We start from the raw sequence: 8,968 nt of genomic DNA, 5'->3' as shown, positions 1-8,968 counted from the left end.
CATATGAGTCATGGGGGCTATTGGCAATGTGAATATCACAGTCAATGTGAGCTCAGATAGTCATGTAAATAGGGTGAAAACACTCCTTATTGTGATTTATTCTTGTTTTAAGGAAGTCACAATATGATATATAGAGGAGGCACAAGTTGACAGCAGCATTCTTAAGCTCCCTGAGGGAGAAACCCTGTGTGTGGGGGAGGGCGTGCTTAAAATGGAAGAGTTTTTTCTTTATCTTTAGGGCAGACAATCAGCACAACATGCAGCACATTAAGCTTCTTGTATTACATTGATTAGGAGGAGCAATTTATTTCCCCAATTAAGAAAGACATGCTCTAATGTTCAAGGAGGAACTTGCACCTGTCTCCATTTCCCTGAAGAGGAAATACATCTGTCCCCACTTCTCTAGAGAGTAAACACACCTGCCTCCCCACCTCCCATGCTTTGAAAATCACTGATGTTGAATTCTTGATGGTAAATTCCTATACTAAAGTTCAAAATAAACTGTGGAGGGGAGTGGACTTAGAATAATATTGGACCCAACAATATTGAGCCTGTATTATTCGGTTGTATAGATGAGAATAAAAAGAATATTTGTATTGGATCTAGAATATTCCACATTCCTAATTTTGTATAGACCAAAATGCTAATTGTTCTGCAAAGATTTAAAATTTAAGATTGCCTACAGAGAACAGACGGTGCTCCCTTTCACATTTCCTCTTTTTGACATTTAAACTACTACCTTGCACTTAATGTTAGTTTTTTTTTTAGTTTTTTTTTTTTGCCACCCAATCCATGTTAATAGTCTCTGGCCAAAAAAAGATAATTCTAGCCAGGATGGTAATTACTACAAATGAAGAAAAAGATTTTATTAGATGACCTTATGGTGTCCTTTTCTCATTGGCAGGCATCTCAGAGATTTACAGAAATCTCAAGATTAAGTGTAGCTAAAAAGGTTATGGGCAGAGAGCACTGAACCTGACTTTCCGCTATCAAATATTGCCTAAGAGAAATCTGGGCAGAGTTGCAAGTTGAAAGCTTAGTGGCTTTGCTATTTATTTACTTGAAAATCTAGCAAAACAGTGGCTACTCATATAAAGATGACACACAAGCGACTTGTTTCTGACAAGGCAATATTTACTTGTTTGGTTCTCTTCTCTTCTCCTCCTTTCCCACTAGTTAGGTAATTTTTTTCCTGCAAAACTGCTGCGCACACCTGATCGTTTTGTTTGTTGAAAAACTGCTACACACACAATTTTTCCCTTATCAGAAGTACAAGTTGACAAAACTACAAGCTCAATATCTTCCCATGACTTTCATGGGAAGATTTCATGGGTTTTATTCTGATTTTAATTTTACTGCCAATGTTGTCAAAAATTGGCATCCCTACACTCCAAAAAATGTGAATTAACTACCTAGTTTTTATTAAATATATATTTCAATTAATTCTAAACAATTTCTGAAATTGTGAAACCTTTCCATCCCAGCCTTTCAAAAAGGGTTGTCTTCCCCACAGCCGCCCAGAGCCCAGACATTCCAAAAAGGATTAATCATTTACGCTATGCAACACAATTTTTGTTCCTGTGTTATAAATGTCATTTCCTAATTGGTTCTATCATAAAAACATGGAGAAAGTTTATTAAACTGCAAAATCTTTTTGTGGTCTGTACATTTAAAAGTTTAAAATGGCATGATTTCATTAAGAAATTAATAGCACTACTCTCAGCCAAAAAAAATGAAGTTTCTGGAGTATAACAACTACTTTCAAAGTAAATACTGCACAATTAAACAGGAAATAGCACTTTCAAACCAGAAACATTTTTTTTCAAATTTTGTTATGTAATGTTATCTGTTTAACCCAAAGCCCTGGTAAAGGTAGAAGGGAAATGTACCTAAACAATAGATTGATCCCAAATCCCTCCACAAAGGAGTTTCATCTTAGATTTCAAAACTATGCACCCCGAGTTTCCCTTTTGGTTTATTCATGATTTATGATGTACAGATAGTTATGAACAAAAGGGGATTCTAACATGTATGCTGTATATTCAAAAGGACTAGAATGCACTAAAATGGATATGTGCAGACACAGTCCAGCACATCTAGAAAAGTCTTAAAATATAATATGTTTGTGCTCATGAAACTATTCCATTGTTCTGTTATGAGGTGAACTCACCCAGGTAAATAGAACAAACAGGAAAGACTTAATTTAAGAACACCAAAGGGACAATCTGACGGGATCCAGATGGCAGGAGATGCCAAACAGAAACAGCATCTTGATGAAATCTATATTAATCTGTATACTTTGCATTGAATTGTTCATGTTTGCATAGTCTCCTAATTGTCTCAGAGATTGACTCTTTTGTGTACACCAGACCTCACCTATAATCCCATGGCCTGGGTGGACTCTCTGAAGGACTCCAGTTTCAAATGGACAAATGACAGGTATCCTCCCTCCCTGTACAAGGGAGACTCCATCCATCCTTCTCTGACATTAGTGGAAGTCCCCAGCATTCCCAAATTCTAACTTGACCACTTTTCAGCCAATCAGGAGAGTGAGCAGGAATTTTGAATGACTGTTAAAGGGGATAAAATGTCTTGCGCTGTGTTGTATTATTATGTATGAGTCTTTTAGAGTGGAGATTCTGTATCAGACATCCTTTCAGGCCTGCAAGCAATAAACCTGTGTTTTTGTAAAAAAAAAAAAAAAAAGGAAGGAAGAAGGAAAAGTATTCACAGAAGGTTTCACAATTCAATCTTTATTTGGCAGAGGGTTTTTTTGCTATTACTATTACACTAGAAGGAATAATGGAAAAAATATTTCATTAGGAAAAAGATATAATTATATTTGATTGTCTTCTACTCAATGGATGGGAATTCAACACAACTGGGTAGGAGTGGGAGGAAATAGCATCATCCTGAACGAACTGTACAAATGTTAAAAAGCATTAGTCTACAACATATATGTCTATGTAGATTATATACTGCTTATGTTTAAATGTTCTTTTTTGTTGTTCTTTTTTTCAAATTTGCACATTTAAACTTTAAAATATTTGACACAGGAAAACTGTCTCTTATCTTATTCAATTTTTTAAATTAATTGAATTGTCTTGCTCATTGTAAAACACATAAAATTTCAGTGTTTATAACCAGACAGTTTGCTATACAGTGACCAGGAAATATTTTAAGTGCAATGCTGATTTAATACTGTTGGTGGTAATGGGACTAAGACACATTTCATATAACTGTGGTTATTTTGTAGTAGATGAAAGCACTGTATTACTGAACAGGAAACTGGGCATTGTTTTAATAGTTAAAGATTCTCAGGGATTTTTCAGTTTCCTCACTCTCCAATATTAGTATGCTTGAGAATACACTTGTCAAAGGGGGATATACATTAATTTGTGGAAAGATTTTTTAGTAAGGAAGAAGAGTGTTAAATGATAAAAGGTTTATTGGATATGACCTCAGAGTAATATTAAAGAACTTCATATGCACAATTTAGAGAAAAGATTACAAAGAGCAGATATGAAACCCTCTTTAAGTGCCAAGGGTGGTAATGTAAAAGATTAAGAGGAATTATTTAAGGTGTCCAAAGATTATATAAATGAGTAATAGGTTGGAACGTGAAAGAAATTAAAAGGTTCACATTATGCTTGCCCCACTGTACATGTAGGGCTATTTAGACAATTGTTTTAGAAGAGAGGTTATGGCATTGTCAATGGGAACAATGTTGAAAGCTGGACAGTGGACACATAACCCATCAAATCAGAGCATTTTCTCAAATAAGTTACACTCTTAATGACTCAATTCATTTGTTCCTCCACATTTAAAAAATTGTAGCCTGATCCATCTCTTGTCTATATCTATCACTATTCCTTTCGGAGCCCCCAGTGGTGCAGTGGGTTAAACCCCTGTGCTGGCAGGACTGAAGATCGTCAGGTTGCAGGTTCGAATCCGGGGAGAGGCGGATGAGCTCCCTCTATCAGCTCCAGCTCCTCATGCAGGGACATGAGAGAAGCTTCCTACAAGGATGATAAAAACATCAAATCATCCGGGCGTCCCTTGGGCAATGTCCTTGCAGACGGCCAATTCTTTCACACCAGAAGCGACTTGCAGTTTCTCAAGTTGCTCCTGACACGACGAAAACCTATTCCTTTCTACTACTCATATTTACTCAAGTTTAATGTGCCATTGAATCTAATTTGCACTTCAGTTTTTCAAAACTCTGAAATCCAAAAAAATACCATATTATGTGAATCTAATGTGCACTCCAATTTTGGGATGGTAACTTGGTCTTTTGAGCATTAAAATCAAGTAAAGACAGTAATTATGAGTAGATACAAAGACAAAGGATTATGTGATAGTGTCATAAAGGACATTACATTATGTTACATGGAGCCCTTTGGGGTACCATTATGAACTGTGATACTCCAATGTTTGTTGTGTCATGTCAAGCAGTCATTCCTATAACTCTAACACAATCATTCTATACAGAAAATTCCTGATTCCCAATAGGAAGGATGCAATATTGCTCCTGAGATGGTCTGTATAATAAAAGCTCATCCAGTGAAAATCTGAATTAAATTCCATCCTGTATTTAAGTTATCACACAGAGTTTTGGAATAATCTTCCATTAGTTCTGTTTTGATATGAGTTTTTTAGCTGATATGTTTTAAGATGTTTCATCCAGCACTGTTGTACGCTGCTTTGAAAGCAACATCTAAAGTGATGTTCAAAAACCAGAGCTTGAAAAAAAAACTTTTTGAATTATAGCTCTAGGAATCTTTGATCAACATTTCCAAAATAAAAAGTAATTTTTCCTTTATAAGAAATATGATGCATAAATAAATCATCAGAGAAGATTTCAGATAGTGATCAAGTAAACTATCCTTGGCAATGAATGTTATCTCTTAAACTATCCACTGATTTTCAGGATAATTTCATAAAAAATGTATTATATAGATATGCTTTACAAAATTAAGGCACTGTGTCAGTTTTGTGAAGCAGCAAATGGAGTAATTATTATGCTGAAGGAAAAGAATATAATTATGACAACAATCCAGTAGCTAAAAGCATTTGTCAGTTAGTTCAAACCATACTTTCTACAGTTATTAAATCAAAGAGCCAGAGTGACAAGTGATGCCACAGCTGGCAGATTTCTTGCTTTTCTGTCACTCCTAAATGTTACAAAAATTCTTCCGTTTTTTTAGACACAACAACGCTCTAGCAGTCCTGTTTCTGCTTGCCAGTCACCTGTATCTCATTTCATTGCTTGTTAATTCAAACTAAATTATTCTGGTCATTTTTTTCCAGTAGCTTTTGGAGTCAATAAGCTTCATTTCTCCACTTCCTAGAACATCTCTTCTCCCCAGGGTCATAGCCGGGGGGGGGGGGGAGTCAGGGGGTAAAGGGTTCAACCTCCCCCTGAAAGGGTTCACCCCCCCCCCCCCGAAACCTAGTTTACTCATTAATTTTAACTGGTTAACCCATTTATGAGTAAACCAGGTTTCTGATTCACTTCAGGGTGGGGTTGAACTTTTAACGCTCCCCTGGCTACGGCCCTAGTTCTCCCTTAGCTTCTAGTTTTCTTCATCTTGATTAAGCTACATCTTCATCTATTTACTCCCATTCCTAGATCCTGTATGCGATATTTTTAATCTCAACCAAACAGACAGCTGTCCTTTTCCTCATAAAAGCTGAGAATTCTGTTGCTTTATTCTTTGCACAAGGAGAGTATTAAATCATGCTACCTAGTCCATTGGTGAAATATTTTACTGCTAAAAACTGAATATAACATTTTAAATATTCAGAAGAAGTTCATGCCTGACATATACTGTAAACATTTCAGGAAGCTTTAGAAAAATACTGAGATGTAGCTATTTCAGGTAAAGCAAGTCTGTATGCTACTGACAGGGCCACATCAATTTAAATGCTACTCTCCCAGTATTACCTGAGATCTTCATCTAAATACCATAAAAATTAATATGGCATTGCCAGCAGAAGAAATGATAGGAAAGTTTTAACAGCTAGGGTAAATTCTCAAGGGTCAGGTTAGCATTTCCAGATTGTGTGTGAAGGGCAATAATAAGTCATGTCTTTGTATGTTAGGCACATTGATTTTAATTGTTTCACAATCATCTTCAAATGTCCCCCTAAGCTAAAATGCCAGTCAGTGATATTAATCTGAATTGACATGTGTTTTTTTTTAAGTTGGTGCCACTTAATTTATAGACTTGCAGAAGTAGTTAAAATTTTAATGAGAGCATATATTTTGTTTATGAGGAGTCCTCCTACTCAACATTTGTATTTCTAGGCTGTAAAATTTGTGTGTCCCTCAGAGAGGAATCAAAGGGAGTTGTGCCATTTTGCTCTGTGCTAATAGTCCTAGTTTACTAAATTGTAATTACAGTTTGTCATTATCTTTAGAGACTGCTGACCTTGACATTATTGGCTTGCACACAGTAAGGGAGTTTGAACAAATCTTAACAATCTAACAGGTGAATGTCTCGAGGGCTATGAAGTCTCATATTAAAAGAAACAAACATCATTAAATGCATATCACTTGATTAACTAAAAGAGATGGGGGTTTTTTCCAGGTAATTCCATAAATTGCAAAGGAATTTAATTGAACTTTTGTGGGAATCTCCCCTTTACTATGATATGGGGGTATAGTCATAATCACCATCACTGCCATCTTCTTAATTATTTATACCTTACAAAGCATAAAATGTCTTTGCAAGGCACCAGAATGATCCCAGTGTTGTTTGTAGAGAAATGGAGTTCCAGAGCATGAATTCTGGGGCTATCTGGTTTTCTATTGGCATTATTGTTCTCTGTTAGGAGTTTTTCTTGTCTTTTAACAAAGGTTCTAGTATACTTTTCTAATATAACATTTTTTTCAGCATTTCATGTCTTTGGTCACCAAGGAGAATATATTCAGCCACATGAAATCAATGAACACAGCCTTCAGTCCTGACATCTTCTGTAGGAACTGGCTGAATTTCTATAAATCTTTGTCATATACCAAAGGACATTTTGACCAGAACAGAGAGACAGTCATGGGAACATGAATAATTATGGTAATTATAGATCCTCTTATCTCAACCAGATGCCAAGCAGTGAGACAGAAAAGGTCACTTGGGCCAGTGAAATCTGTTGTCAGCTTGGTGGCTTCTGTCACTTGCTAATATAATGCCTTGTATAAATAAGACATGGTTTGTTTCAGAAAACAGGCATGTGACGCAATGAGAAAAATTCTTTTTATACGGGCATAAGACTACAGATAGCAATACTGCTCCAATAAATGCCCTAAAGGTACCACATCATGTCTGATCATGGAAGATAAGCAGGGTGAATGCTGGTTAGTCCTTGGATGGGAACTGCCAATGATTATTGAATGCTGTAAGCTACATTTCAGAGGAAGGAACCAGCAAAACTAACTTTGAGAATTACTTGTCTAAGAAAACCCTATGAAATGTCTTTAAAAAACCTTATGAAAGTAATCAGGTTATTTATTTATGGTGTCAGGAGTAACCAGACAGTTGTATTACATTTTTAAGCAAACAAACAAACAAACAGACAAAATACAAAGTTTGCAGACTTGGTAGTTGATTAAATGTCCTTTGACCAGTATCTGGCCACTTGGAGTGCCTCTGGTGTTGCCGCAAGGAGGTCCTCCATTGTGCATGTAGCAGGGCTCAGGTTGCATTGCAGCAGGTGGTCAGTGGTTTGCTCTTCTCCACACTTGCATGTCATAATCAGGTCACCACAAGCCAATTTGAAGGCAGATACACACAGAGAGAGAGAAAGTGGATATCATTCAGTTATCTGAGTGGCAGAGGACCACAGATTCAGCCTTGGATATCCATAAAATATCTGCCTCAAAATCTAAGGCCTTTTGCAATGCACAATTACAGCACGGAGGTTCTGTGTTAACTCCCATGTCAACATTTTGTGGCATCTTGGATTTTGGAGTTTAGAGAAGGACACTTAGAATTCTCTACCAGAGAGCTCCTGTAGCACCAGAAACACTAGGATGTTGTCACAGCAGTTAATGTGGAACCATATTGTTGCTTCATGTATTTCTCAACCTGTGGGTCCCCAGATGTTTTGGCCTACAACTCCCAGAAATCCCAGCTAGTTTACCAGCTGTTAGGATTTCTGGGAGTTGAAGGCCAAAACATCTGGGGACCCACAGGCTGAGAACCACTGGTCTCACTGAACCACTGATGTAGAGTGAAAGGTCCCCATGAGAGGTGCTGATCTGGATGAACCAATGATCTGACTTAGTAGAAGGTACCACCTATATAAATTGTGGCTTCATATGGTAAGAAATCTAGAATATATTTCAGCTAATATGTACATATTAATGAAAAAATATGGGAAAAGGACTGGAGTTACTGCATGTCCTGTTAACAGGATCTACTGAATCCATGATATTCTCTATCTGAGGTGTGTGGTTAGGACAGCTTTTTATTTCCTTTGTTTGTATATATGTACATGTCTTCAAGTTGTCTGTTGAGTTATGACAAGCCTGTGTGGTTTTAGAAGTTCCATCCTCTCAAATGTAATGTACACTCCTCTGGCATTCACTCATGGTTTGTAGACCTGTGCAATCAATGAAAAAAAGTTTCAATACTCATTACAAAATTGGGAGGGGGAAGTGAATCATTTCTAAAGTGTTTCTGAAATATTGTTAGTGTCCATGTCGTAACTATAACAATATAAAAAAAATTCATTACTTTTTTGTTAAGTAATTGAATAAGTGGGGAAGTTTCTGGGACTCCTTTCTCCCTCATTTTTAGAGCTATGATGATGAAACTTACTACAAACGCATGTGCTGCATTGCCTCCAGGTCAGCAGCACTAAAGAATTTAGAAGGCTCCACCCTAAACTATATTTCCCATAATTCTGTTTGCTTCAGAGTACTGAAGCGGCCTGCGTTAGAGCTGCTAGAAGAGCAGTTAGCTTT

The sequence above is a fragment of the Anolis sagrei genome, chromosome 3 (assembly GCF_037176765.1).
Source record: "Anolis sagrei isolate rAnoSag1 chromosome 3, rAnoSag1.mat, whole genome shotgun sequence".
Lineage (NCBI taxonomy): Eukaryota > Metazoa > Chordata > Lepidosauria > Squamata > Dactyloidae > Anolis > Anolis sagrei.
Note: the sequence above shows the minus strand (reverse complement) of the source record.